Source organism: Glycine soja, chromosome 12 (assembly GCF_004193775.1).
Source record: "Glycine soja cultivar W05 chromosome 12, ASM419377v2, whole genome shotgun sequence".
NCBI classification, from domain to species: Eukaryota; Viridiplantae; Streptophyta; class Magnoliopsida; order Fabales; family Fabaceae; genus Glycine; species Glycine soja.
This window is the reverse complement of record NC_041013.1, coordinates 2,060,441-2,087,648: the sequence shown is the minus strand read 5'-3', so window position 1 is coordinate 2,087,648 and position 27,208 is coordinate 2,060,441. Positions and strand designations below refer to the sequence as shown.

The window sequence follows — 27,208 nt, the reverse complement described above, 5'->3', positions numbered from 1 at the left end:
CAAATTCTATTTTTTTAATCTTAAATCCTATTTTTGAGCTACTTAGAGGTGTTTTTTTGGGAAAATGAGTTTTAGGGATTTGTCAGGAGATTCTTCCTTCAATTTCGAGCATTTTGACATATTATGGGGTCCAAACGGACATTTCTATGAAAAGTTACAATCGTTTAAAGCTTACGGATCAACTTGATCCTTAAGTCTTAAAAATCAACTCGCGGATCATCTATATCAACTGCGGACCAACTAAAACCTATGCGGATCAACTTGATCCGCGAGTGTCTGACAGATCAAGTTCATCTGCGGGTACCTTGCGGATCAACTTAATCCGCGAGCAACTTGCGGATCAAGTTGATCCGTGACATACTTGCGAATCAACTTCCTCCATAATAAACTTGCGGATCAATTATAATATCCGCGGATCACATTACAACACACACGGATCAAACAACGTCGGTTGGGTGCACAATAATCATTTCAAAATCCTCACGAGGTATTTTCGTCTTTTTATTATGGGTGCTGGGTGCACCTAACAACACCCAAATTGATCAATTACCATAAAGAAAAATCAATCACCGTCAAACTTAACATTTTGTATGCTATTATCTATTTGGTATATCATAAAATAATAGTCATCCTAATTTATTTTACATGAACTTAGAATAAGTAATAAACAGATGAAGAAGAATGTTACGCTTTACAAAATTAATATCATATTATCATTAATTCAATTTTAAATTTTGTAATTCATTATTAATATATAAAGATGCAAGTGAAAAAAACTAATTAAAATTATATATTAAAAAATTAAAATAATAATTAAATTAAGAAAAATTTTCTTACACAACAATGATCATAAAACGGGATGAGTAATTTAAAACCACGATTAATAGGATTGATTTACAATGTAAATTTCTTACTATCACAATTAAACTCCAAATCTTTTCTGGTCGGAGAATACGCAAATTTGCACAATAGCATCTCCAAAAAGTCGGGCAGGCCAGCAAAAATCTGTTTGTAATTCAAAGGAGTTGACCAACCAAAAAATCAGGATACGCAAATTTGCAATAGCCTCTCTCGCCGCCGCCACTGCTCTCACTCGTTGCTCCCTTTCGTGCCGTCAGATCTTTTCATTCTCCGCCGTCGTCCTCCGCCGCAGCCATGCCCGGAGCTGAGACTCACGATGTGGAGTGGCCGGCGAAGCGCGTGAGGGACACTTTCTTCATCTTCTTCCAGGACAAAAATCACGTCAACTGGAAGTCTAGCCCTGTCGTCCCCTTCAATGACCCCACTCTTCTCTTCGTCAACCCTGGTACGTTTCACGATGAGTGATTCAATGCGCGTTTTTTTTCTTCCAAATTCTGCTTCACAAGTCTCTGTATACCATGCTATTTTTGAAATTGGAATCTGTCATCGTAGTGGTAAGGGTTTTAACTTGAAATTCTAAGTGATTCCAAATGCCCCGAACTTTACGTTTTGTGTTAATTTGTTCAGAAATGATTCATGGACACCTCCTATCCATTTGATATGATGTAATAAGAAGAGAGAAATGATAAGTGTTAAAACGAGGTGATTCATATATTATAACTCTAATTTTTTAATGGTATGGATGTTTTCTTGGTAATAATGATTATAAAGTTTCGTTATTTGTTTTTTTGGGAGAAAGTATATGGCACTCACTGTTAAGGTTTATTTGTGATGTGACAGGTATGAACCAGTTCAAGCCAATATTTTTGGGAACTGCGGATCCTAACACTGGCTTGAGCAAGCTCTCTCGTGCTTTCAACACACAGAAGTGCATTCGAGCTGGTGGTAAACACAATGATCTTGATGATGTGGGGAAGGATACTTACCATCACACCTTCTTTGAGATGTTGGGCAATTGGTCATTTGGGGATTACTTTAAAGTAGAAGCCATCAGCTGGGCGTGGGATCTTCTAACCAAAGTATGTATTTTTGGTATATGAGCCCCCTTTGTTGTAAACAATGGTATTGCTTTGTTAAATGACTGTGCAAAATGCTTTATGCTTGAGAATGGTATGTAAGCAGTAAGCATTAGCGGGTAGCTAATAATTAACTGGAGCTACCCCTCCTGTGCCATATAGGTTGGTTTTTCTGTTGCTGGTTTTCTGTGGTCTTAAATTGTGCGTTGCATATGGTGACAAGTTGGTCTTCTGGTGTTCAATTACGCTTTTTCAATTAGCAATTTCACCGTCACTGTCACCAGTACTTGCACTCCATCAATTGCACCATGCCTACCGCTGATGCATTGAGTTTTGTTTGAGAAAGAATGATGTTTTGTTGCTTAAATATTATGTGGGAGTTTGTTAGTGTTCCATTGTCAATTGCAATCTTGACATTGGCACCCTTTCTCTTTAATATTGTTGCAGAAGGTTTGAATGGGTTGATGAGGCGGGCTGTGGAGGAAAATATGTACAAAGGCTATTTGGTTGGTGCTAACAATGTGCCTATTAGCATCTTGCAGTATGCGGATGACACCATTTTTTTTGGTGAAGCTAGTATGGAGAATGTAAAAGCAATAAAAGTTATGCTAAGGTCTTTTGAGTTGGCATCGGGCTTGAAGATTAATTTTGCTAAGAGTTCTTTTGGAGCTTATGGAGTATCAGCCCAATGGAGGCACCTAGCGGCTAAGTATTTGAATTGCAGTTTGATGGCTTTTCCTTTTGTCTATCTGGGTATTCCCATCGGGGCGAATCCGAGGCGGGGTAGGATGTGGGACTCTATCATTCACAAATGTGAGAGAAAACTCTCAAATTGGAAGCAAAGGCATATCACATTTGGGGGGAGAGTGACATTGATTCAATCTATTCTAACATCCATTCCTATATATTTCTTTTCTTTTTTCAGGATACCCCAATCAGTGGCAGCAAAATTAGTAAAGATCCAGCGGAGATTCCTTTGGGGAGGTGGGAGGGATCAAAAGAAGATTGCTTGGATAAGCTGGGAGAAAGTTTGTTTACCTAAGGAAAGAGGAGGGCTTGGTATTAAGGATGTCATAGCTTTTAATATTGCCTTGTTAGGCAAATGGAAGTGGCACCTCTTAAACCACCATCAGGAGCTTTGGATTAAAGTTATTGAATCTAAATATGGAGGGTGGAGGGGATTGGAGGAAGGGGATAGGGCTGCCAGCCAATCAATATGGTGGAGGGACTTAAAAAGGACTGTTTGTCAATCTTACCAAGGAAGGAGCATTCAGGAGGGTTTTAGATGGAAGGTTGGTGCAGGTCATAGAATTAATTTTTGGGAGGATAGGTGGATAAGCCATGATGTCTCATTAGCAGAAAAGTACCCTAGACTATACCCCATTTCACTGCAGCAATACCACTCTATAAGTCAGATGGGTCATCACACAGATCAAGGGTGGGAGTGGCATTTTACTTGGAGGAGGAATTTTTTTGACAGTGAAGTAGATTTGGCTGTCAACTTCCTTGGAGAGGTAGAAGGTAAGATCATCCAGCAGCATGATGAAGATGCTTGGGTTTGGACTGGGCATCCTTCAGGTATCTACTCAGCTCAGTCTGCATATCTCATGTTAAGGGAAGGGGGCTCAGCTGCAACTAAGGACCAAGCCTATGTGGAATTATGGAAATTGAAGATTCCAAGTAAAATAGCTATATTCGCATGGAGACTTTTTCAAGACAGATTGCCTACAAAAAGTAATCTGCTAAGAAGGCAATTGCAACTCACGGATGCATCATGCCCTTTTTGTGGAGGAATGGAGGAGGAGGCTTCCCATCTTTTTTTCTACTGCTCAAAGATTCAGCCTATTTGGTGGGAGACTACATCATGGTTGAATATCACTAGTGTGTTCCCATCTAATCCAATTCAGCATTTTCTCCAACACTCCTTTGTGCAAGTGGAAGGTATAAGAAGAGGAAGGTGGCAATCTTGGTGGATGGCTGTTGTTTGGTCTATTTGGAAGATGAGAAACAGAATTATTTTCTCCAATGAATCCTTTAATGGTAGCAAGCTTGTTGATGATGCAGTGTTTTTAGTGTGGACATGGCTCTCAAACTTGGACAAAGATTTCAAGCTTCCTTTTAATCAATGGTCAACTCACATCAGAGAAGGTTTTTTGTTTTAGGTTTCAGTGGCTCTTATTAGGAGCTGTACCAGATCCTTGTATTTTGTAGCCATGCTATGGTTCCTTTTCAAACTGCATTAGTTTTATTTGGAACCATGACTATGGCTCTACCTCTGTACTTTTTTAGTACCTCTGGTACTTATATCAATATATTATATTTTTGCTGATAAAAAAAAAAAAAAAATGATCTCATGACATCCAATTTAAAAAAATAAAATTATAACGTTTAACTCGTCTGTATGGTATTGTGGAACATTACTAAATTGAGAAGTTGATGGTCATTTGATTCCTCAATTTATGTAATGCATGATTATTACTCTTGTAAGTTTACATCATTCACTTCTTTATCCTGCTGCAGGTTTACAAATTACCATCAGATTGCATTTATGCCACATATTTTGGTGGTGATGATAAGTCTGGTCTTGCCCCTGATCTTGAGGCTAGGGATATATGGCTCAAGTTTTTACCTCCGGGACGTGTACTTCCTTTTGGCTGTAAAGTATGCTTTCACCATGTCTTCTATTCAAATGTTAAATGGAATATTTTGACAAGCTATGCAAAATATATTTAATATTGTAGTAAGCAGCATGCATTATTTTGATAAGATACTTCATAATTTCTATGTTCAGCAAGATTGTTGTGACTTATAACTTTGAGCTATGGATACTTTCTGAGTCTTAATTTTGACGGTATCTGTGTTAGGCTTCTTTTATTGGATCATAATCAGAAACCTCTCATTGAGGTGTGTGTAACTGAGCAGTTATGCCTTTTTACAGTTATAGGAGTAGCATTTGACGGTGGCAGTTATTATGTAGTATTTGTGATTTGGACAGAGTTTCTCTGTAAGAACTAGGACAGCAAGACCCTTGCGGTATTTCTGTGTGAATCAATAAAATTTCTACCAACTTATCGTTGATGTTCTATCAAATTTGTACTGGAAAGTTGAAACAGTTGCATTTTATACTGATAGACCAAAAATACATGGATGAATGTTATTTCAGACAGCTTGTTGCTCTATTCTGAATTCTGATTATGTGATGATAAGTTACTTTTCATACTTGATGGGTAACAATGTGATTACTGGTAGCTTTCAGCGAGTAATAATTGAAATTATGGTCTCAATTAAAAGGTTGTTTAGCTGCTCATTTGAGTGCTGGGGTCATTTCACCTCTCCTTTAAGAAAAAACTTAAAAATGCAAATGTTTTATTTTTATTTTTATTTACAAGTATGATAAGGCATGCAAAATCTTTTTGTTATTATATTGTAAATTGTTCTGACCTGAGTCTTCATATCTTACTAGATTTGTATCTTTGGATAGGACAATTTCTGGGAGATGGGTGATACTGGCCCTTGCGGACCTTGCACTGAAATACATTTCGACAGAATTGGCAACCGTGATGCTGCATCATTGGTTAATAACGATGATCCTACCTGCGTTGAGATATGGAACCTTGTCTTTATTCAGGTATTATAATGATTAGTTGGTACTGGAATCCATCTTAGCATGCAATCCTGTTCTATCACCATGAAATCTGTATGTATGTGACTAATTTGTTTGCCCGGTAACAGTTCAATAGGGAGGCTGATGGCTCTCTTAAACCTCTTCCTGCAAAGCATGTTGATATGGGCTTGGGTTTTGAACGTTTGACCTCTATACTTCAGGACAAAATGAGCAATTATGATACGGATGTCTTCTTGCCAATCTTTGACGTTATTCAGTGGGTATGCTGATGAAGGCATTAGAGTTTATTATATTTCCCTTGTGTTTATGGAACAATAATAATATTTAGTCCTGAATTTTGCTATATTTGAATTTGAATTTGTAATTCTGGTAACAGTGTCACTTATCACACTTTTTGTCTCTTTTTTTTTTTTTTGATCAGCAAAGATACACTTTTTGTCTCTTTTATAGCGGAATGTATATATGCATGGTATGGAGAGGAGAGAGGATTGCCTAACCTATCTGTACCTGCACTTATACATTTTCATAAAGAAGTTCTAGTGAAATGTTTAAATATATAATTTTTGCAAGTGTATATCAATTAACAGGGAATTAAATGTTGACTTGGATTAGGGTTGAGTGTGGGGTTGATACTCGTTGGTCATAGTGATTTTTGTTACTGTTTTGATGCCTTTGTGTATGAATGTAAACATATAATTCACTGTAAGTCGAACCACATTAAATTCTGTGTTTATTTCTTGTTTTCTGTTTGCGCACCTTGTGTCAGCACTATCTATTTTTTTTTTGCTCAGCAAAAATATATACTTTGTATTAGATGAGTACCAGAGGTACAAAATTTTACAATTAATGGTGCCAAACTCAAGGTTCCAGATCAGACTTGAAGTAGTCTAGATAGGAACCAGAGCTTGGAAATCAGGATTACATATTGTGTAATTACTGTAATGTGTAACCCTCCACTAACAAATAAAACCTAATCTGAGATTGCTCGACCAATGATTAAAGCTGGTCCCAAAATCCTTCTCTAGGTTGCGAAGCCATGTCCAAAGTAGAAAGGCCGCATCGTCCATGATTTTGTTGGCGTTGAATGTGTCATTGGAAAAGAGTATATTATTCCGCTGCTGCCATATGGACCATGTCAAAGCTAACCACCAACTCTTCCACCTATTGACCCTCACACCCTTAGGCAACCCATGGATGAATTGGAGGAAATGATGCTTTGGGATTTGCGGGAAAGGGCCCACAATTTTTACCCAAGACATCGATTCCCACCATAAAGGGGTGATTTTGTTGCAGTGAAAGAACAAGTGGCCTGCGTCTTCCTCCGATCTGTTACAAAACAGGCACCTCCTATCATTTACTTCCACTTGGCGTCTGTGGAGGTTTGCTCTTGTGGGTAGACGATCCCTAAGTAACCTCCAGGCGAACACTAATACTTTACTTGGTGCCTTTACCTTCCACAATTCTTCGAGAGTCGTATCCTCTGTCCCTCTATGTAGAACCTCCCTCATCATGTTGTAAGTGCTTCTTGCAGAATAATGACCACTAGAATCTGCCTCCCAAACCCACGCATCGCTTCTTTGTGGATGAATTTGCTTACTGTCCACATCATTTAGAAATGAGGTTGCCATGCCTACCTCAGTATCGAACAACGGTCTCCTCCAAGAGAACTCCCATTCCCAGCCTAAATCCTTGCAAAACCCCATCTGCTGAATGGTGTGATTTTGCTGATTAGAAATGAGATACAGCCCGGGATACTTAGTTGCTAATGCTCCTCCTCCCCCAATCCATTCATCCTCCCAAAACTTAATGCTGTTTCCACATCCCACCCTCCACACTATGCTCCTTGCTATTGCCTCCCCATGATCCGGATGATGAAGGACCAACTTTAAATCTCTCCACCAAGTGGATTCTTTGTTGTCTCTAGGTGCCTCGTGCAAACTCCTCCATCCTCCATACTTGGACTCCAATACTCTAGCCCATAGTGCGCCTTGCTGCTGAAATAAATTCCACTTCCATTTTGCAAGCAATGCAATATTGAAAGTGTTGATATCCTTGATTCCCAACCCCCATTTTTCTTTTGGACGGCACACTGTGCCCCATTTTACCCAAGATATCTTGTTATGATCCTCAGCTCCTCCCCATAGGAATTGTCTCTGTAGGCGAACCAGCTTGTCCATCACCATTTTGGAAACCCTGAAAAATGAAAAGAAATATATAGGAATGGATGTTGAGACAGATTTTATGAGAGTCACTCTCCCCCCAAAAGAGATGTGTCTTTGCTTCCATCTCGCTAATTTTCTCTCACACTTGTTAAGTAGAGGATCCCGCATGTGACTCTTTCTTGGATTTGCACCAATAGGAATGCCAAGGTAGGTAAAAGGAAAGGACAACAAGCTACAGTTGAGATAATTTGCTGCTTCAAGTTTCCACTACTCAGACATGCCAAATGCACCAAAACTGCTTTTTGCGAAATTAATTTTAAGTCCCGAGGCAAGTTCAAAAGCCCTCAATATTGCTTTGATTGCATTTATGTTCGTCATGGTAGCCTCCCCAAAGAATATTGTATCATTTGCATACTGAAGGATACTGATGTCCACATTATTTGAACCCACTTTGAATGCCCTGTACAGGTTTCTCCCCACAGCTGCCTTTAGTAGCCCATTTAAAGCTTCAGCCACAATATTGAATAATAGGGGTGCTAATGGGTCCCCTTGCCTTAAGCCTCTTTACGGGATGAACTCATGCGAGGGACTACCATTCACCAATGCTGAGATAGAGGCGAATTTTAAGCAACCCTCGATTCACCTAATCCATTGGGACCCGAAACCCATTCTTCTCAGCATATATAACAGGAAATCCCATGACACTGAGTTGTAAGCCTTCTCGTAGTCAACTTTGAATACAATGCATGGTTTCTGGCCTTTCCTTGCTTCATCAACCACCTCATTTGCAATGACCGTACTGTGTAGTAGGTGCCTTCCTTCAATGAAGGCAGATTGCCTTTCGTCAATGATTAAAGGCATCACCTTCTTCAGGCGGTTGGCCAGTAGCTTTGTCACTATCTTGTAAATGCATCCTATGAGTGAGATAGGTCTGTACTCGTTCAGAATTTGTGGCTCTGGCACCTTAGGAATGAGGGCTACAAATGATGCGTTGCAACCCCTTGGGAAACATCCATTGACATTGAGATAAACCAACTTTTTTATTCCTTCAAGCTGCCTCTTTATCTTAATACTGTTGGACAACTCCTTAAATATCAAGTATCTATTTCAATAAATATCTTTTTTGACCTTTAAGAATAAGATAATCTACATTTGCAAATTGTGAATTCTACTTGTTATTGTTAAATACTTATAGTTTACATATAAGATTTCCTGGTGTCATGGCATGCATTTCCATGTGCTTTTCTGAAATCTTGTTAATATAGTATGAGCTTACATATAAGATTTTGCATGTGCTTTTTTAATTTCCATTTGAATGATTCCACTTGTTAGAGTCTTATTGTTTTCTCTTAGCACTTTGATTTAATGTTTGTGACTACAAACTGCTTGATATATAATTTTGCTCTCCTATAACCTGTTTGCAGGCAACTGGTGCCAGACCATATTCTGGGAAAGTTGGACCAGATGATGTAGATAATGTTGACATGGCATACAGGGTTGTTGCAGATCACATCAGAACTCTTTCATTTGCCATTGCTGATGGGTCTCGTCCTGGTATGATATTGTAGACCCAGTATCTTTATTGACATTTCCCCCCTTAATGAGTCACAAATTGCAACTCCAAGTGTCTTCAAGTTTGTTGTCTTCTCCCTCTCATCTTGAGGATGACCTGTTCTTCATAGACTTGGTTGTACTCTTTTGGGGGCTGCATTAAGAAAATAAGTTCCCTTGACACATTTATTTAGGCTTTTTGACTTTTAGATTTTTATTTATCTGTAATACAAGCTGTAAAACATTTTGTCTGTGTGGACATCATGTAACTTCCTCTCCTTTAAAAATAAGGAATTCCACTTTTTGATTGGGTTGTATTTTCTCTTTTTGAAGGTAATGAGGGTCGTGAGTATGTTCTGAGACGTATACTCCGTTGAGCTGTTCGGTATGGACGTGAAGTGCTAAAAGCTAAAGAGGGTTTTTTCAATGGGTATGTATAATGGTTTGCAACTTTAATCTGTTGCTTGAATCCTGATCTAAAGTGTTGTTGCCAGATTCTGCATCCTGGTAACATACTATCAAGTTAGGTTAGCTTTTAGTTCAACTATACTACAATAGGTTAATGATTTAGGTGAGAGATGAGAGAGAAACACTCTAGAGAGAGAAACACCCCAGAGAGAGTGAGGGAGAGAGAGAGGAACAATCTAGAGAGAGAGAAACACTCCAGAGTGAGTGAGGGAGAGAGAGAGACATTCTTCATCGAAAGAGTGTCTGAGAGAGGGAGAGACCGTGTATTAGAAAGACACAGAGGCATTCTGAGAGAACGAGAGCTTGAGAGATATCGATCATGCGACAACAGAAGAACATGCAGACGTAGCAGGGAGAGGGGGAGGGACAGAGACAGGAGACTTGAGGCATACTCCCCACGTCGTCGGAGCAATTCCAGAAAGTCGCGATTTGAAGAAGCAAATGGAAGCTCGAAAGGGGGAAATCAGGAAAGACACGACGAGGAACGCTGGAACAAGAATGCGCAGCAACACAATCTAGGTAGAAAGGAAGAATGGACAAAGGTGGTCAGCAGGAGGGCAGCAAAGACAGTAAAGAAGAACTTCCAACAGAACAGAACTTTCCATAATCCTTCGTCAACTCATCCTAACTGGAGAGATAAGGAGGATATTACATCCTTTTACTTCACTAACTTCTCACACGATGTTAATGAAGTGCGGCTTTGGGAGAAGTTTAAGCCTTGGGGTGATGTGCGTGAAGTTTTCATCGCCAAACGTCGTAACAAGGAGGGTAGAAGGTTTGGTTTCGTGAGATTCAAGGGTGTCTCGAATGTAAAGATGCTGGAGACCCACCTTGATAATATATTCATAGACGATCACAAGCTGTTCGTCAATCTTCCCAGGTTCACAAGGTTAGCGTCGAACTCTCCTACGCATACAACAGCAGTTAAAGGGGATAAGCAAAGCACGGAAGCTGTCAAAAACCTTCAGGATACTACCAAACCTCGGTTAAGATCATATGTGGAGGTGGTGACTCAGAATGGAGGCTCAGGAGGATCGCTGAAAGGTGCAGGTGGTATTCCAACAATCGTTATCGAACCTATTAAAGGTCGTGACTGCTGGTGTGAAGGGGCTTGGGTTGGTAGGTTGAAAAAACCGATGAAGCTGGAGAAAATGGAGGATTACATTTCGTGGGAGTTGGGATATAACATCAGCACTAGATTCCTCGGAGATGACATGGTCCTTCTTGTTGGCCTTTCAGCGGATAAAGCCCAAAAGATAATCAACTCAGAGATGAACGGTGGCAATACCCTCTTCTATTCACTTGAAAGATGGCGACCGGGGTACCGGCCATCTAATCGGGTCGTGTGGCTTCAACTATGGGGCTTTCCGATTGAAGCATGGGAAGTGGGCCACATGAAGCAGGTCGTCTCCACTGTTGGAGATGTCATAGAGGTTGACGAGGACACTGACGACCGGCGAAGATTGGATCGCGCCCGCGTGCTGGTTCGGACTCCTTTGCCGCCGGCAATCACTAAGGAAGTGAAAGTTCGTTGTGGGGACGAAGACTACAGGGTTTGGTTGGTGGAGGAGGTAGGTGACGACGGGGATGTGAGGAGAACCAGAAGCTCCATGTCCGATGAATGGACGGAGGAGATCACGTCGGAGGAGGAAGATGCAGCGGTGGAAGACGAAGATGACGATACGTCTTTCTCCTACTCGCCGGAGTTGTCGGCCACCAACAACAAGTCCCCTTCGAACCATCAGTTAAACGAGTTACCCAGTGGTCTGTGCGGCCAACCTCCGACTAGTTGTGACCCAGTGGACAACAACATTTTTTCTGATGCATGCAGATCTGGTGCTAGCGGTGCAGAGAGGCACACTCAGGTCCCTTTTTTGGCAAAGGTTGACCAAGGGGTTGCTTATGCAGAGAAGAAGCAGGGATATTTTCCCTCAGAGGCCCCAACCTTGGACCCTGCTATACACGGGTCTCGAGAGGCTGAGGAAGCTAAAAGTGGAAAGTTTTCAAATTGTGAAGAAGCATCAGGACAGCAGTGTAACACCCACGGGGAATATATGCCATGTGTAACGGATAGGGGCCTTCATGATGACACAGGACATTTTCACGTTCAAAAGGATATTGGGCCAAGTTTAATTTCGGGCCTGATAAAGAAAGTGGAGGAGTGCAAAAAGAAAAAGAAAGTAACCGTGACCCAGGCTGCAAATAGGTATGTGGAGTGGTTCCCCAAAGTATACGCTAGGCAACGACACGGCCCATCAAAGGGTTGCTTCCTTAAGCCTGTAGTTGAAGAAAACTCTATGTTAACGGAAGACAAAGATGCTACTGGTCCAGAGGATCTTTGTTTTAAAGGCCCAAACAACAGTAATACGGGGGAGATGGAGAAGGTTATCAAAGTGGACGAAAATCCTCTTGAAGATTTTGAAGAGGCCAACCAACAGTGGCTCCTAGCGAAATCCTTAGGCCTCTATCATGAATCAGAGCAGAATGGTATTCACAGTTTTAAGACCATGGAGATTCGGGATAGGAAAGAGGCACTGCAGTTGGGAAACAAGAATCTTCACAGATGAATATCTTGTCTTATAACATAAGAGGGCTAGGTAGAGGTCTCAAGTGGGCCTCTATCAGGAATTTGGTAGGGAAGTTCAAGGTTGATCTCCTGTGTCTTCAAGAAATCAAGAAGGATTCTATGGACAAAGCCTCATGTCAATTCCTATGGGGTCAGAGTGATTTGGCTTGGGAATGGCAACCTGCCATAAATGCTGCTGGGGGATTATTATGCATTTGGGATGCTAACAAATTTCAGGTTGATTTCCGTTGCTCAGATAAAGACTACATTATGTTGGGTGGAGTTTGGTTGCCTCAGATGCAAAGAGTAGTTGTTATTAATCTCTATGCTCCTTGTGACACTGCTGGGAAAAGACAATTATGGCAGAACCTCAGTATTAGGAAATCTCAGTCCCTTGATTCCTGCTGGTGTCTGGTTGGGGACTTCAATTGCATCAGATATCCTTCAGAAAGAAAGGGGATTAATAACAGCAATACAGACTCTCAAATTATAGAAGAGTTTAATCTTTGGCTTGCTGATATGGAGGTAGAGGATATCCCTTCACTTGGGTAAACCCTTCACTTGGGTAAGGCCTAATGGGACTTGTAAAAGTAAGCTGGATAGGATTATGGTTTCGGATGGTTGGCTGGATTTATGGCCTGATAGCTCTCAATTCAACCTTGAGAGAAATTATTCTGATCATTGCCCTATTCTTCTTCAATCCAAAATTATTGACTGGGGTCCTAAGCCTTTTAAGGTCTTTGACGGCTGGTTAAAGATCAAGGAATTCCAGCAAGTGGTGAAAGAATGCTGGTCTGATTTCCAGCCCTTGGGTTGGGGGGGTTTTGCCTTAAAAACCAAGCTCAAGAATCTTAAACAGAGGCTGAAAAGGTGGAGTAAGGAGAATTCGGCAGATATTAATCTTCATATAAAGCAGCTGCAGCATAGAATGAATGAGTTGGAGAATTCTTTGCCCTCTCAGCCCTCGGAGCATCAAATTAAACAGCTGAAGGATCTTCAATCACAGCTTTGGGAAAAGGCTACTCTCCTTGAGTCTATATTGAGACAGAAAGCTAGAAGTAGATGGGTTAAAGAGGGGGATTGTAACAGTTCCTATTTTCACAAATTAATAAACTTCAGTAGGCGGAGAAACGCGATCAGGGGTCTATTCATTGATGGTGTTTGGGTTGAAGATCCTTTACTGGTCAAGGCAGAGGTTCTGCAGCATTTCCAAAACAGATTTTATGAACCTCAGCACCAAAGACCCAACCTGGATGGAGTTCACTTCAATGTCTTATCTGATTTCCAAAAAGATAGCATGGTAGAGCCTTTTAAAGAAGAGGAGATAACTTGTGCTGTGTGGAGCTGTGGCAATGATAAAAGCCCTGGGCCTGATGGGCTTAATTTCAGATTTATTAAGCACTTCTGGCAGGACCTTAAACCTGATTTTTTGAGATTCTTTGATGAATTTTTCGTTAATGCTTCTTTCCCCAAAGGCAGCAACTCCTCCTTTATTACCCTTATCCCTAAAGTGAAAGATCCTCAAGCTATCAATGATTTTAGACCTATATCCCTTATAGGCTGCACTTATAAAATCATTGCCAAAGTGTTGGCTAATAGGTTGAAAAAAGCCATGCCTCAGCTTATAGATGAAAGGCAGACAGCATTTATTCAGGGCAGACAATTGCTTCATGGTGTTCTGGTGGCTAATGAAGTGATTGAGGAGGCTAGAAGATCCAAGAAGCCTTGTATGGTGTTTAAGGTGGATTTTGAGAAGGCTTATGATTCTGTATCTTGGCAATTTCTCATTTATATGATGAAGAGAATGGGGTTTCATGAGAGATGGATTAGGTGGATAAGGGCCTGCTTGAATTCGGCCTCCATTTCTGTTCTTGTCAATGGTAGCCCAACTTCAGAATTTAACCCTCAAAGAGGGCTGAGACAAGGTGACCCCTTGGCACCTTTCCTCTTTGATCTAGTGGCTGAGGGATTGACAGGACTGATGAGAGAGGCAATTTCTCAAAATAAATTCAGAAGTTTTTTGGTGGGGAAGAACAAAGTTCCTGTGAACGTTCTTCAATATGCTGATGATACTGTGTTTTTTGGAGAAGCTTCCATGGAAAATGTCAGAGTAGTGAAGACCATTCTTAGAAGCTTTGAGATGGTTTCTGGGCTAAGGATCAACTTTGCTAAAAGCCAGTTCGGTGCTGTTAGCCAATCTATGGTTTGGTGCAATTCTGCTGCTACTTATCTCAATTGTGATTTACTGCAACTTCCCTTTTGCTATCTTGGAATTCCAGTGGGTGCTAATCCTAGAAGGAGGGTGGTCTGGGATCCTGTCATAAGGAAGATTGAGGCTAAGCTGAGCAAATGGAATCAGAGATTTATTTCTTTGGCTGGTAGGATCACACTCATCAATGCTGTCCTAACAGCATTACCTCTTTTTTTCCTGTCTTTTTTCAGGGTCCCTTCAGCTATCATGCATAAGATTTCTGCCATTCAAAGGAAATTCCTTTGTGGGGGGAAGCAAGAAGGAAGGAAGATTGCTTGGATGTCTTGGAGACAGTGTTGTTCTCCTAAACATAAGGGTGGGTTGGGGATCCGAGATATTCAAAGTCTCAACCAGGCTCTTCTGTTCAAATGGAAGTGGATGATGTTTCACCAACCAGACCAACTTTGGACCAGAATTTTGATCTCTAAGTACAATGGCTGGAGAGGATTGGAGCATGGGCCTAGAAAACAGTACTTTTCTACTTGGTGGACTGACTTAAGGGTCATCTTTCAGCATCAGAATGTGATCAATGCTGCTAACCATATCAGGTGGAAGCTGGGGAGAGGTGACAAGTTCCTCTTGTGGGAAGATCCTTGGGGTGATGAAGGAGTCTCTCTCAAGGACCAATTCCCTGAACTGTACAACATTTCTTCTCAAAGAGACTTTAGGGTAGCAGAGGTGGGATCTTGGACAGAGAATGGGTGGGTTTGGAACATGGTTTGGAGAAGACATTTGTTTGATAACGAGGTGCAGTTAGCTTCTAAATTCATTGATCACATCCACCAAATCAGTTTAAACGACAATCTCAATGACACCTGGGTTTGGACAGCTGAATCCACTGGGATTATCTCAACTAAATCTGTCTATCAAGTTATTAAACCTGAACTTCCTGTTGAAGGTCAGCACCTGGGATTCAAGTATCTTTGGGAGACCAAAGCCCCTCCTAAAGCCCTATCCTTTGCTTGGAGGTTACTTTGGGATAGACTTCCCACGAAGGATAATCTGACCAAGAGGCAAATTCAGGTGGATAATGATTTATGTCCTTTCTGCCATAGTCAACCTGAAACTGCATCCCACTTATTTTTCACTTGTGGCAAAATTATGCCTATGTGGTGGGAATTTTTATCTTGGGTAAAGGAAGATAAGGTGTTTCACTGTAGGCCAATGGATAATTTTCTCCAGCATTATTCCTCAGCAGTATCAAAGGTCTCTAATGCAAGAAGGATAATGTGGTGGATAGCAGTTACACTTTCAATTTGGAGGCTCAGGAATGATATCATTTTCCAGAATCAAGATTTTGATATTAATAGGCTGCAAGATAACTCATTGTTCCTACTATGGACCTGGCTGAGGGGGTGGGAAAGGAACTTCCAGACTCCTTATTATTGTTGGTCTTCAAATATGTCCATAGCTTTTAGTTAAAGCTTCTGTTTTTAGGATTTTCATTTGTGTAGGGGGTTTTCCTGATCTTTCAGGATCTTAATTGTAATATGTAGTACCTCTGGTACTTTTACTATATAATATAATTTATCTTGGCCTTCCAAAAAAAAAATACTGCTTATTTAACGCTCAATGGCATCCTGACAGGCTGTCATAACAACCAACTGTTGGTTTTTTCTGTTATACAGTTGTCAGATTCTGTTAGATTCTTAGGGAAGGTTCAATTAACTATATATGTGTAAACTCTTTAGGCGTAATTAATTCATTTTTGTAATCAATTTAGTTCAGACTTAACTTATATATTCTCTATTTGTTTTCTGTTCTCTACCGTAGTTTTGTTTCATTTTCTACAACTTCATTACTTCAATGAATTCTTTCAACTGGTTTTTTCAAATTTGGTGTACTTTTTTTAAAAGTTGACGAGTCATTTCACAGGTGATTCCAGGTATATATGAATGTGCGAACATATATTCTGTTTGTAATGTGTTTTTCTGTCCTCATTTTTACTGAATCCAGGCTTGTAAGTATTGTGGTGAATGTGATGGGTGATGTTTTCCCTGAGCTAAAACAACAGGAAACACACATACGGAATGTAATTGAAGAGGAGGAGGAAAGTTTTGGAAGAACCTTAATTAAGGTGATGATAGTCATTTACTCACATGCAGCTTTATGGGTTATCACCTATCGATCTTAATGACATAATTACAGCCATCCCTCAATATAGTTTTGTTTCTTGTGAACTTGATTCAGTGCTCTGTGGATGGTTTTTGTCATTTTTCTTTTTCTTATCATGTGTATAAAGAGTAAAAGATTACCTGATTGTTTTTACATCTCCAGGGGATTGAGAAATTTGAGACAGCTGTTCGACATGTTCAGGGAAAGATACTGAGTGGGGAGGCAAGTAGAATCTGTTATTTTCAGAGTTACTTAAAAGTCATATTTACTTGTTTTTATTACTGTTTTTACTATTCCCAGCTACTTTTCCCCCCCTTAGGACTTAGGTTCTTGCAAGTATATGCAGACAATATTTAATATTTAAACAAACAAACAAGTTTCTGAAATTTTGCTTGGCTCTGCTACTTCTGATTGTGATATTTGTTTTAACTGTCTCTGGAAGTCATTTAAATGAGATTCTCATCATTTCATGGAATTAAAATACTGAGTTTAAACTTCTGATGTTTTATCCAGAACCATTAATTAAATATTTTCTCATAATAGTCAGTTGCTCACAAAGTTGCAGTTAAATCAGATTCATAGTACTGCATGATCACGAGTGTTGAACTGTTGATTCCCTCATGTAATAATAATATAATTCAATATATTATTCCCAAGTTGTTTTTCAATAGGCCTATGGGCTATTTCTCATGCAGTTGTCTCTTGGTTATAGGAAGCATTTGTCTTGTGGGATACATATGGGTTTCCATTAGATCTCACTCAGGTAGGTGGATTGCTTCAATACATTGCAGTATGGATCTTTTAGTCTATATTATGCCTTGTGTTTTTTATTTCTTACTATTTTCTACTTATCAGCTGATGGCTGAAGAAAAGGGGTTAGTTGTTGATTTCAAAGGTTTCGATAGTGCTATGGAAGCTGCAAGAGAGAGATCCAGAAGTGCTCAAACAAAGGTATCTTATTTGCTTGAATGCCTCTTTTCCGTGCCTAAGTTTCTTATTATTTTTAAGACATCCTTTCTTTTTCTCTGCTTCTTTCTCAATTTTCTTTTGTTGTTGTCAGCAAGCTGGTGGTGCCATTGTCATGGAGGCCGATGCTACCTCAGCATTGCACAAAAGGGGCATTGTCCCAACAGATGATAGCTTCAAATATGCTTGGTTCAAGGTAATTTTTTTTGGTATTTTTTCATGAAGACAGTTTAATTGTGAAGGACACCAAGGGGATAAGATCAGTTTTTTTAATATAAAGATGAAATTTCATTTGAGGATTAGGGACATCCTATCAAAAGATTGCTCAAGTTTGTCTCATTTCGAGCCAAATTTAAAGCTTGAGCTTGACATGGTTAATTATTAAGAAGGTTGGGTCTAACTCGTTAACTCTTTTTTTTTCTTAATCGAATTTCTCTTTGAATAAAATTCTGTTTATTAATTTAAGTATTTAATAAATATCTTCATGCTGAAAAGTAAGTAAAATGGTAACAAAATATAATTTTGTATTGATAAAGATGACTTGAGACTGGAGATGAAATCTTTGATGATGAATTTTTTGAATAAAATTTATGATTACCCATTTAAGAGATGATGCTTGAAAATTGAAATTAGGTAAATTATATATATATATATATATATATATATATATGCGTGAACTACTTGCAAAATATTAATGACAATCATATAAAGTTAGGGATTGACTCAATTAAATAGTCAAGCCTAACTTTTTGGCTAGAACTAGTTTGTTTAGATAAACAAACGAACCTAAATAAGCATTTAGTGAGCTGAGATTTGATAATTTATGAATAACTTTATTTATACTCCTACTACTGATACTGAATTGAGGAGTTTCTATTATTGTTTCTCTTCCCTCCTACTCCTTCTTTGCTCTTGATATTTTGATGGTTTGCATCTTTTAAACTTACAATGGAAGTAGACATAATGAAAGAGACACTAATTTTTGGTTATTGGTTGAGCAGTTGTATTAGACTTTTTCACTCTGTTTATGCACTAGATATTATATCGGAATCAGCTTCTATGCCTTCCATTGATTTCTGTTCTTCACCATTTCTTATCATAGGACCATGAGAGTGTGGTAAAAGCAATATATACTGGTTCTGAGTTTGTTGATACTGTTAATACCAGTGATGATATTGGGGTAGTTCTGGAATCTACAAGCTTCTATGCTGAGCAAGGTGGTCAGGTACCAAGCCTTGTACAAAACTTGTATATGTTATTTTATAGTTTTGTTTGCTTCAAAAAAAGGTAACAATTAGTATTCATTTATTTAAGTAGAAATTCACTTTTGGCCACTAAATACTATCAAGTTGCCGCAATATTTTTCTTTAATTTTTTAAGTATCAGTTTCTTCTGCAATATTTTGTTTAAATATTTGTAGTAGCAATTCAGCATGCTTTCAATGCTCCTTCCTGCTCATAATGTTCATCAACAGTTTTTACTAACAGATGTATAGTCTATATCTTACATAAAATCCAGTAAAACAAGAAACACATTGAATGCGTGTAAAATTCTTTGGATGGTATAGGTGTGGTTGTCAGGTATTTTAATTTCCTCATCTATTTTAAGAGTGGCCAAGAGAATGCATAGCATTGTGCTTTCTTATATTAGTAGTAATTGTATGAATGCTCATCATCCAAAAGGATACTTGCTTGCTATTTATATCTATTACCTCACTTGTATGAGGTGAAAAAACTAGTATTCAAAAGTCAAAACTTTAATCCTGAAGGAAAATTAGTAATGTATTATGTATGATATTGTTTAGAATACTTGGTGTAAAGATTCTTTACAAATGTCTTTCAAACGGAAAGATTATGTCAATAAGTTTAATGTAACAACTATTACATGAAAACTGGGACCCTAAATAAAATATTCTACCCATTGAATTTGTTTAAGTGTTATGTATGTGATGCATTTTTTTTTACACATGTAGATTTTTGATACTGGATCACTTGAGGGCTTACATGCGTCATTTCAAGTGCGTAATGTTCAAGTTTATGGAGGCTTTGTTCTTCACATTGGTAATGGGACTGGTGTCTCTGTTGGTGACAAAGTAGTATGCAAGGTAAATTTTTTTTACTTTGATTGATTTCTTCACGAGTCCAAATTCTCCTTGATTATTTGTTCACTCTTCCCTGTTTTACTTCAAATACCTCCATGTTTTTTGGTTCTCTTTCAGTACCTTTTTGTGCTTTGTACTCCTCATTTATTTTCTATATTTCATTACTTTTATAGGTTGATTATGGAAGACGCGCCCTTATAGCCCCTAACCATACCTGCACGCACATGTTAAATTTTGCCCTTAGGGTATGTTGAAAAGGCTACTGAATGAATAGAAGCCTCACTCTATCATTTCCCTTACTGATCTGTGTGTTTGTTGAAATTTCCTATGATGAATGCAGGAAGTACTTGGTGATCGTGTTGACCAGAAAGGATCTATTGTTCTTCCTGAAAAATTGAGGTTTGACTTTTCTCATGGTAAGATTTGTTCAATTTGCTGTTAGAATAATGTGAGTGTAAAGAATAATTGTTCATTATGCTGCAATGAATAGGCAAGCCTGTTGATGCTGACAATTTAAGGAGAATTGAATCAATTGTTAATGAGCAAATTAAAGCTGAGTTGGATGTAAGTGCAAAAGAGGCAACTCTTGCTGAAGCCAAGGGTATCAATGGTTTGCGAGCTGTTTTTGGGGAAGTAAGTAATGTAATTTCAAGATTCTTTCTTGTCTCATCCTGGATTGTGTTCCCCAATATTCAATGCTTTGATGTAGGTCTATCCTGATCCTGTTAGAGTTGTGTCAATTGGACAAAAAGTTGAGGATCTCCTTGCTGACCCAAAGAATGAAAAATGGTTATCTTTTTCGTCAGAGTTATGTGGAGGTGAATATCATAGCTAATGTTTCCTTTGAAGCTTTCTTTCTGTATTTCTATTCGAGGTTCTTCATTTTTAGTTGATGATCTAGGTACCCATATTTCAAACACACGAGAGGCAAAAGCTTTTGCACTTTTATCTGAGGAGGGAATTGCAAAAGGAATACGCAGAATAACAGCTGTTACAATTGATCGTGCTTATGATGCAATGAAAGTGGCAGATGAATTTGATCAGCAAGTAGACGATGCGGCTAAGTTAGAAGGAAGTTTGCTAGAAGAGGTTGGTCTTTGTGTTTGTATTCATCTAAACTTTTATAGCATTAGGCTTATATGCTTTTTTCCATTCTATTCTAGTTAGTTGGTCGGTCCAACAGGTTGAAATGTCTGGCTCTGTTAACAACTAAGGACTGAAGATGGATAAAACAAAACTAATATACAGCTGGCTGAACCAAGAGAAATTTCTTATGGGGAGGTCACCAAGAGGCCAGCAAGATTCCTTGGGTGAAGTGGGACAAAGTCTGTCTTCCTAAGAACAAAGGGGGCCTAGGGATTAAAGACTTATCCTTATTTAATGCGGCTCTACTTGGCAAATGGGGGTGGCAGCTGGCTAACAATCGAGACCAACCTTGGTCTAGAATCTTAATCTCTAAGTATGGTGGGTGGAAAGAGCTGATCTCTGGTGGTAGGAGGAATTTCACTTCCCAATGGTGGCAGGATTTGAAGAGTATCTTTCAGCAGCAACATAATGAATGCTTAATTGATAATTTAAGTTGGAAAGTGGGTAGTGGGTCTAGCATCAGTTTCTGGAAGGATAATTGGATGGAGGACAATTGTAATCTCCAAGGAAAATACCCCCAGCTCTATTTAATAAGTAAACAGCAGAACTCATCAATTAATTCTATGGGAGATTTTGTGGAGGGTAGGTGGGAATGGAAGCTATCATGGAGAAGGGATTTTTTTGATCATGAAATCCAGCTGGCAGCTGATTTCCTAGCTGAGATCGATTCTGTTCATATTCACCAAACCAGCAGAGATCTCCTTTGGTGGAAGCCCGACACTAATGGAGTTTTTACAACAAAATCTGCCTACAAAGTGCTGCAGGAGGCTCATCATAGTGACAGGGAAGACTCTGTTTTTAAACTTATGTGGAATTTGAAAATTCCCCCAAAAGTGAGGGCTTTCTCTTGGAGACTTTTCAAGAATAGACTTCCTACTAGGGACAATCTTAGCAAGAGACAGGTCGCACTGCCTTCTTATAGTTGTCCTTTATGTGATCATGAAGAAGAAACGATTTATCATCTTATGTTCAACTGTGAAAAGACTAGGAGCCTTTGGTGGGAGACAATGAGATGGGTTAATAGAGTGGGTCCCTATTCCATAGATCCAAAGATACATTTTCTACAATTCACCCAATGGAATACCAAAGATAGTACCAACAAAGCATGGGAATTTCTGTGGCTAGCCCTGTCCTTCTCCATTTGGTACCATAGAAATGCCAATATCTTCAAGAACCAGCAGTTCTCTCCTGAAAAGGTCATGGATGATGCCCTGTTCCACACCTGGTCTTGGTTAAAATGTGTGGAGAAGGACTTCCAAATGCACTTTAATTTTTGGTCATCCAATCTAAAGGATGTTCTTTCTTAGAGGGGTTGGGTTGTATCTTTGTGGGCTGTTTTTGGTCTCCCCTACTGGGTTGCAGATTGTATTTGTCTTGCTTTGTATCTCTGTTTTTTCAGTACACCTAGTACTGAACTATATATATAATATATTGATTTTTGCTGTGCAAAAAAAAAATACAGCTGGCTGAACCAGCTGCCATGTTGGGCCTAGGAATTTCTTATTAAGGATAGGTATCAAACTAATTGTTGAGCTTAAAATTCCCTGTTTTGAACCTAATATGAAGGCCTAATGGAGCCTATTCAATATATTGGGAAGTATGGGAATACTTGTGATCATGAGCATGAAATCTTAATTGAATTACTAAATTAATGGAACAGTCGCTAAATACATTTGTTATTCATTGAAAGTTCCTCTTGTCATGTGGACGATGGAAACTTGTGCTGCTAGAACGGATACTAGACTGGGTTTTCATGTATTCTAATAAGTTTTCTTTATTTTTTCTTTTGTCTCCTTTTATGCACCTAGAATATGTATTTGTATATTTGGGCTGGTCCTCCGTGTTCAGCACTTACACTTGTACTTCGTATTATCTGAATGTATAAATACAATAGCTAGGAGCCTAACAACTGAAGTTAGTGCATGCCCTTTCTCACAGGATTCTCTCTTGCTCTCCTTTTCTCTTTCTTTCTTATCAACACTGATTTGTCCCAGCAGATAGATTATAGATATGCAGCATATCTTTCTCTTCCAAAATTGTAATCAGTTGATTTTTTGTTTCCTTTAACAGAAAGTTTCATCATTGAAAAGCAATATTGAAACTTTATCTATTCCTGCTGCCAAGAAAGCTGACATCAAGACCAAGATAGCCCGACTTCTGGTACTCTATATATGTGGAATAGATTTGCTGGCTTTTTTGCTTTATCCCCCGTTCCACTATTGTGTTTTTTTTTATGTCCTTCAATTTGCTCGTGCGTTTAGTCCTATGTTGTAATAATATCATACTACTTGTAGGATCAAGTAAGAAAAGCACAAAAGCTGGTTGCTGAGGAAAACAAGCGTAAAGCTTTAATGATTACAGCAGAGAAGGCGGAACTTGCTGCTTCAAATGGGAAAACTTTTTGCATATCTCACGTTGATGTTGGTCTGGATGTAGCTGCAGTTCGTGAGGCAGTTACAAAAGTCATGGACCAGAAAGTAATTGCTGATTCTTAATTTACTTCGAATTTTTCTGGGCCTCCAGCCTCCCATATTGTATTTAATGGCCTCATTCTGTGTTGAATATATAATGCAATTTATGCTTCGGGAGCTCCAATTTAGTAGCTGTCATCATATTGATGAATATGCTTTGTGAGATTTTATGTCCTTGGCATTTACATTTTCTGTTAACTTCAAACACTAACTTTTACCGATGCTGGCTGATAAACAGGGCTTATCTGTGATGGTTTTTAGCACGGATGAATCTACTAACAAGGCTGTAGTTTGTGCTGGGGTGCCAGAGAAAGGAGGTCAAGGTAAGCTGGATGTGGCAGATTGGCTGAGTAATGCTTTGGGGCCTCTAAAAGGGAGATGTGGTAAAGGAAAAGGTGGTCTTGCTACGGGTCAGGTTAATATTGACTAATTGCTTTAATTTCTGCACAGAAGTAGCTTTAATTTTTATAAATATTAAAAGAACAGTGTTAGGATATAAGGATAGGAGAGAGAGAGATCTTATCATGTGTAGATTGAGCATTAGCTCTCTGGGAAAGGAGAAATCCTTTGTGAAGGGGAAGCCCTTGGAGGAGAGTTTTCTCTCCTATTTTCTGTTCTTTTCTTACTAGTCAATAAAATCTTTTATTTTCTTCCTCATTTCAATTCTTGGTTCCTAACAAATAGTATGGGACTTTTTAATTCTGTATATTTCATATATCTTTTGTCCAATATTTAATGCCACTTAAAGCGTGAGAGTTAGTGGTTTGAGGATTTTGCTCGTGGGTCACATGTAGTGGAGCTTGAAAAAAAGAGGGGAAGGTGGAGTAATTTTACTTTTTTTTTTTAAATGAATTCTTTAACTAGGCTCCTGAGAAACCTTTCATTCTTTTGCCATTTAATTGTGAACAGTGGTCATAAAATTGTTATTAGTTCTATCTTAAACTTGTTGTCAACAATCCTACGAGCTATTGAAATTTGTTAGTTTACAAAGTATTCAGAAATGTTAAATTGAAACCTTTTTTTTTTTTTTTTGCTCAGCAAAAATAGAATTATATATATCTAAAATTAGTACCAGTGGTACTATAGTTACAAATGTTTATGAACCTAGCTGGTTCCAGTTTTTACAACCACCAAGCTAGGAACAGAATTAATATGTTACATAAGCCACCCACATCATTCCCTGCTAAGAGCGAAACCCATCCTTGATATTTGATGACCATTGATTAAAATGTGTTGCAAAGTCCTTTTCCATGGTTTTGATCCACGTCCAAATTAAAAGAACTGCATCATCCAGCATTTTGTTTTCATCAAAAGTTGCATTTTGGAAAATTATTTTATTCCTATGCTGCCAAATAGTCCATGTTAAAGCAATCCACCAGCATTTCCATCTTGTGTACTTCTTTCCCTCAGCAGCCCTAATTCCATGTTGCATGTAGTGATCCCGGGGGTTTTGTGGCATTGTTGTTGCGATGTTAACCCAGGACAGTGACTCCCACCATAGGGGAAGGATTTTACTACAGCTGAAAAATAGGTGGGCAGCCTCCTCCTCTTTATTTCTGCAGAATGGGCATAGCATATCATTTACCATCACCTGTCTCCTTCTGAGGTTTAGCTTAGTTGGTAATCTATCCCTAATTAACCTCCATGCGAACACTGCAGCTTTGGCTGGAATTTTGAGACTCCATAGGTCCACAAAATCAGAATTCTGGTTTGCCTCCATTAATCCGCCCCATATCATGTCATACCCACTTTTTGTTGAATAATACCCACGTGGGTCAGGTTTCCACATCCAGGTATCTACTGTATGTGAGTGAATTTGCTGTTGTGATATATCCCCAATAAAAGCATTTGGCATTGCTACTTCACAATCAAAAAGAGATCTTCTCCATTCCCATCCAGTATTCTTGTTGCTCCCCATCTGCATTATGGTTTGTTTTTGTTGGCATGATATCTGATACAGCCTTGGGTATTTCTCCATTAATGGCAATTCATCAGCAATCCATCGGTCCTCCCAAAACCTAAACTTATCACCCTGACCCACCTTCCAAAATGTATTTATTTTAATTACGTTATTCTGTTGCTGCTGCTGTAGATTGACCAGGTCCTTCCACCATAGGGAATCTTGGCAGCCACTTCTCCCCTCCTCCAATGTCCTCCATCCACCATACTTCGAGTAAATTATTTTGGCCCACAGTTCTTCCTGCTTGTGAAAAATATCCCATCGCCATTTCCCCAACAGTGCTGTGTTAAAGGTCCTGAGATCTTTGATGCCTAATTCACCTTTGTCCTTTGGTAGACAAACTGTCTTCCAGTCGACCCAAGCAATCTTCCTCTGATCTTGTCCTCCTCCCCATAGAAATCTTCGTTGAATAGCTTTCAGTTTGGCTATTATTTTTGAAGGTACCCTGAAAAAGGAGAAAAAATAAATAGGAATTGTTGTTAGGACTGCATTGATGAGCGTCACTCTCCCCCCAAAGGATATGTGTCTGTGTTTCCATGTGGCTAGTTTCCTCTCACATTTTCTGATTATGGAATCCCAAAGCACACTACGTCTTGGGTTGTCCCCAATGGGGATACCCAGATACAGGAATGGTAAGGACAATAATCTACAATTAAGGTATTTAGCCGCCGCTTTCTGCCATTGATCAGATTTGCCTATTGCCCCAAAACTGCTCTTTGCGAAATTTATCTTTAAACCAGATGCAAGTTCAAAGCTTCTCAACATTGACTTTATTGTTGTCACGTTCTGCATTGTGGCTTCACAAAAAAAAATGGTATTGTCTGTATATTGTAAAATGTTAACTGGTATTCTGTTTTTTCCCACAAGAAAGCTACTGTATAGGCTCTTATTCAGTGCTTCTCTCATTAAACCAGTTAAGTCTTCCGCCAAGATGTTGAAGAGAAGGGGCGCCAGTGGGTCACCTTGTCTGAGGCCTCTATGTGGAGTAAATTCATGTGTGGGGCTGCCATTAACCAAAACAGAAATAGAGGCTGATTTAAGACATCCCTCTATCCAGCATATCCACTTGGGACAAAAACCTAGTCTCTTCATATATGATAGAAAAGCCCAAGAGATTGAGTTGTATGCTTTCTCATAATCGACTTTGAAAACTAGACATGGCTTTGTTCATGTACTTACGTAAATTTGAATTGTTTTGATATTATTCTTATTTGGTCCAAATCAGTTATAATTTTTCTAAGCCTGGTTACTCTGCTCTAAACTACTTATTCAGAAAAGAGGGAAGGGAAAAAAAGAAATAATGGAACTTTAATCTTGAATTGATCTGAAAATTCAAGTGACAGTCTAAGCACGCCGTTTTAAAACTGAGCTATTATTACGGAGCTACTTGGTTTATGGCGTTATGTAGACATGCCATTTTCTTTTATCTAGTTTGAAATGCTTTTGCCCAAATAGATTTTGGTCATTTTGAATTTTTTATGACATCGACCCAATTGTGTATGTATGCATTGTGCGTGTTATGTGATCGTACTGATTTGTGTTTCAGGGTACAGAGGCATCACATGTAAACGAAGCTATGGATCTTGCAGAAAAATTTGCGTCGATGAAATTGAGTTAAATGGAGTATTGCAGTATATCCTTCCTGGGGTGTAAGCAATGATATGGATCTTTCGTTTGGTATAATCATACAGAAGGGAAGGGCACTTGAAGTAATTATTAGATCCGAATGAGTTGAACAAATTTCTAATTTAGTGCCTGAATATTCTTTTGATACAAACATGTTAGTTTTTGGTTTATGTATAGATCACAAATTGTTCCACAATACAGTAGCAACTGCTCTGATAGATTATGAAGATATTTTGAAATTTTAAACTCACCATTTTCGAAAG

The 27,208-nt window shown here is 38.9% G+C and overlaps 1 pseudogene across 1 annotated transcript; it reads left to right on the top strand.

Annotated features, from left to right (window-relative positions):
* Positions 1-905: 905 nt before the first annotated feature.
* LOC114379242 lies at positions 906-27,208 on the top strand (annotated as a pseudogene). The gene is made up of 23 exons (XR_003659450.1): positions 906-1,306; positions 1,702-1,940; positions 4,458-4,598; positions 5,419-5,565; positions 5,670-5,822; positions 9,149-9,278; positions 9,609-9,705; positions 16,517-16,637; positions 16,838-16,897; positions 17,388-17,438; positions 17,531-17,626; positions 17,736-17,837; positions 18,744-18,866; positions 19,614-19,745; positions 19,916-19,987; positions 20,083-20,158; positions 20,233-20,375; positions 20,452-20,560; positions 20,644-20,831; positions 22,959-23,048; positions 23,183-23,365; positions 23,598-23,774; positions 26,866-27,208. The product of XR_003659450.1 is annotated as an alanine--tRNA ligase-like (transcript).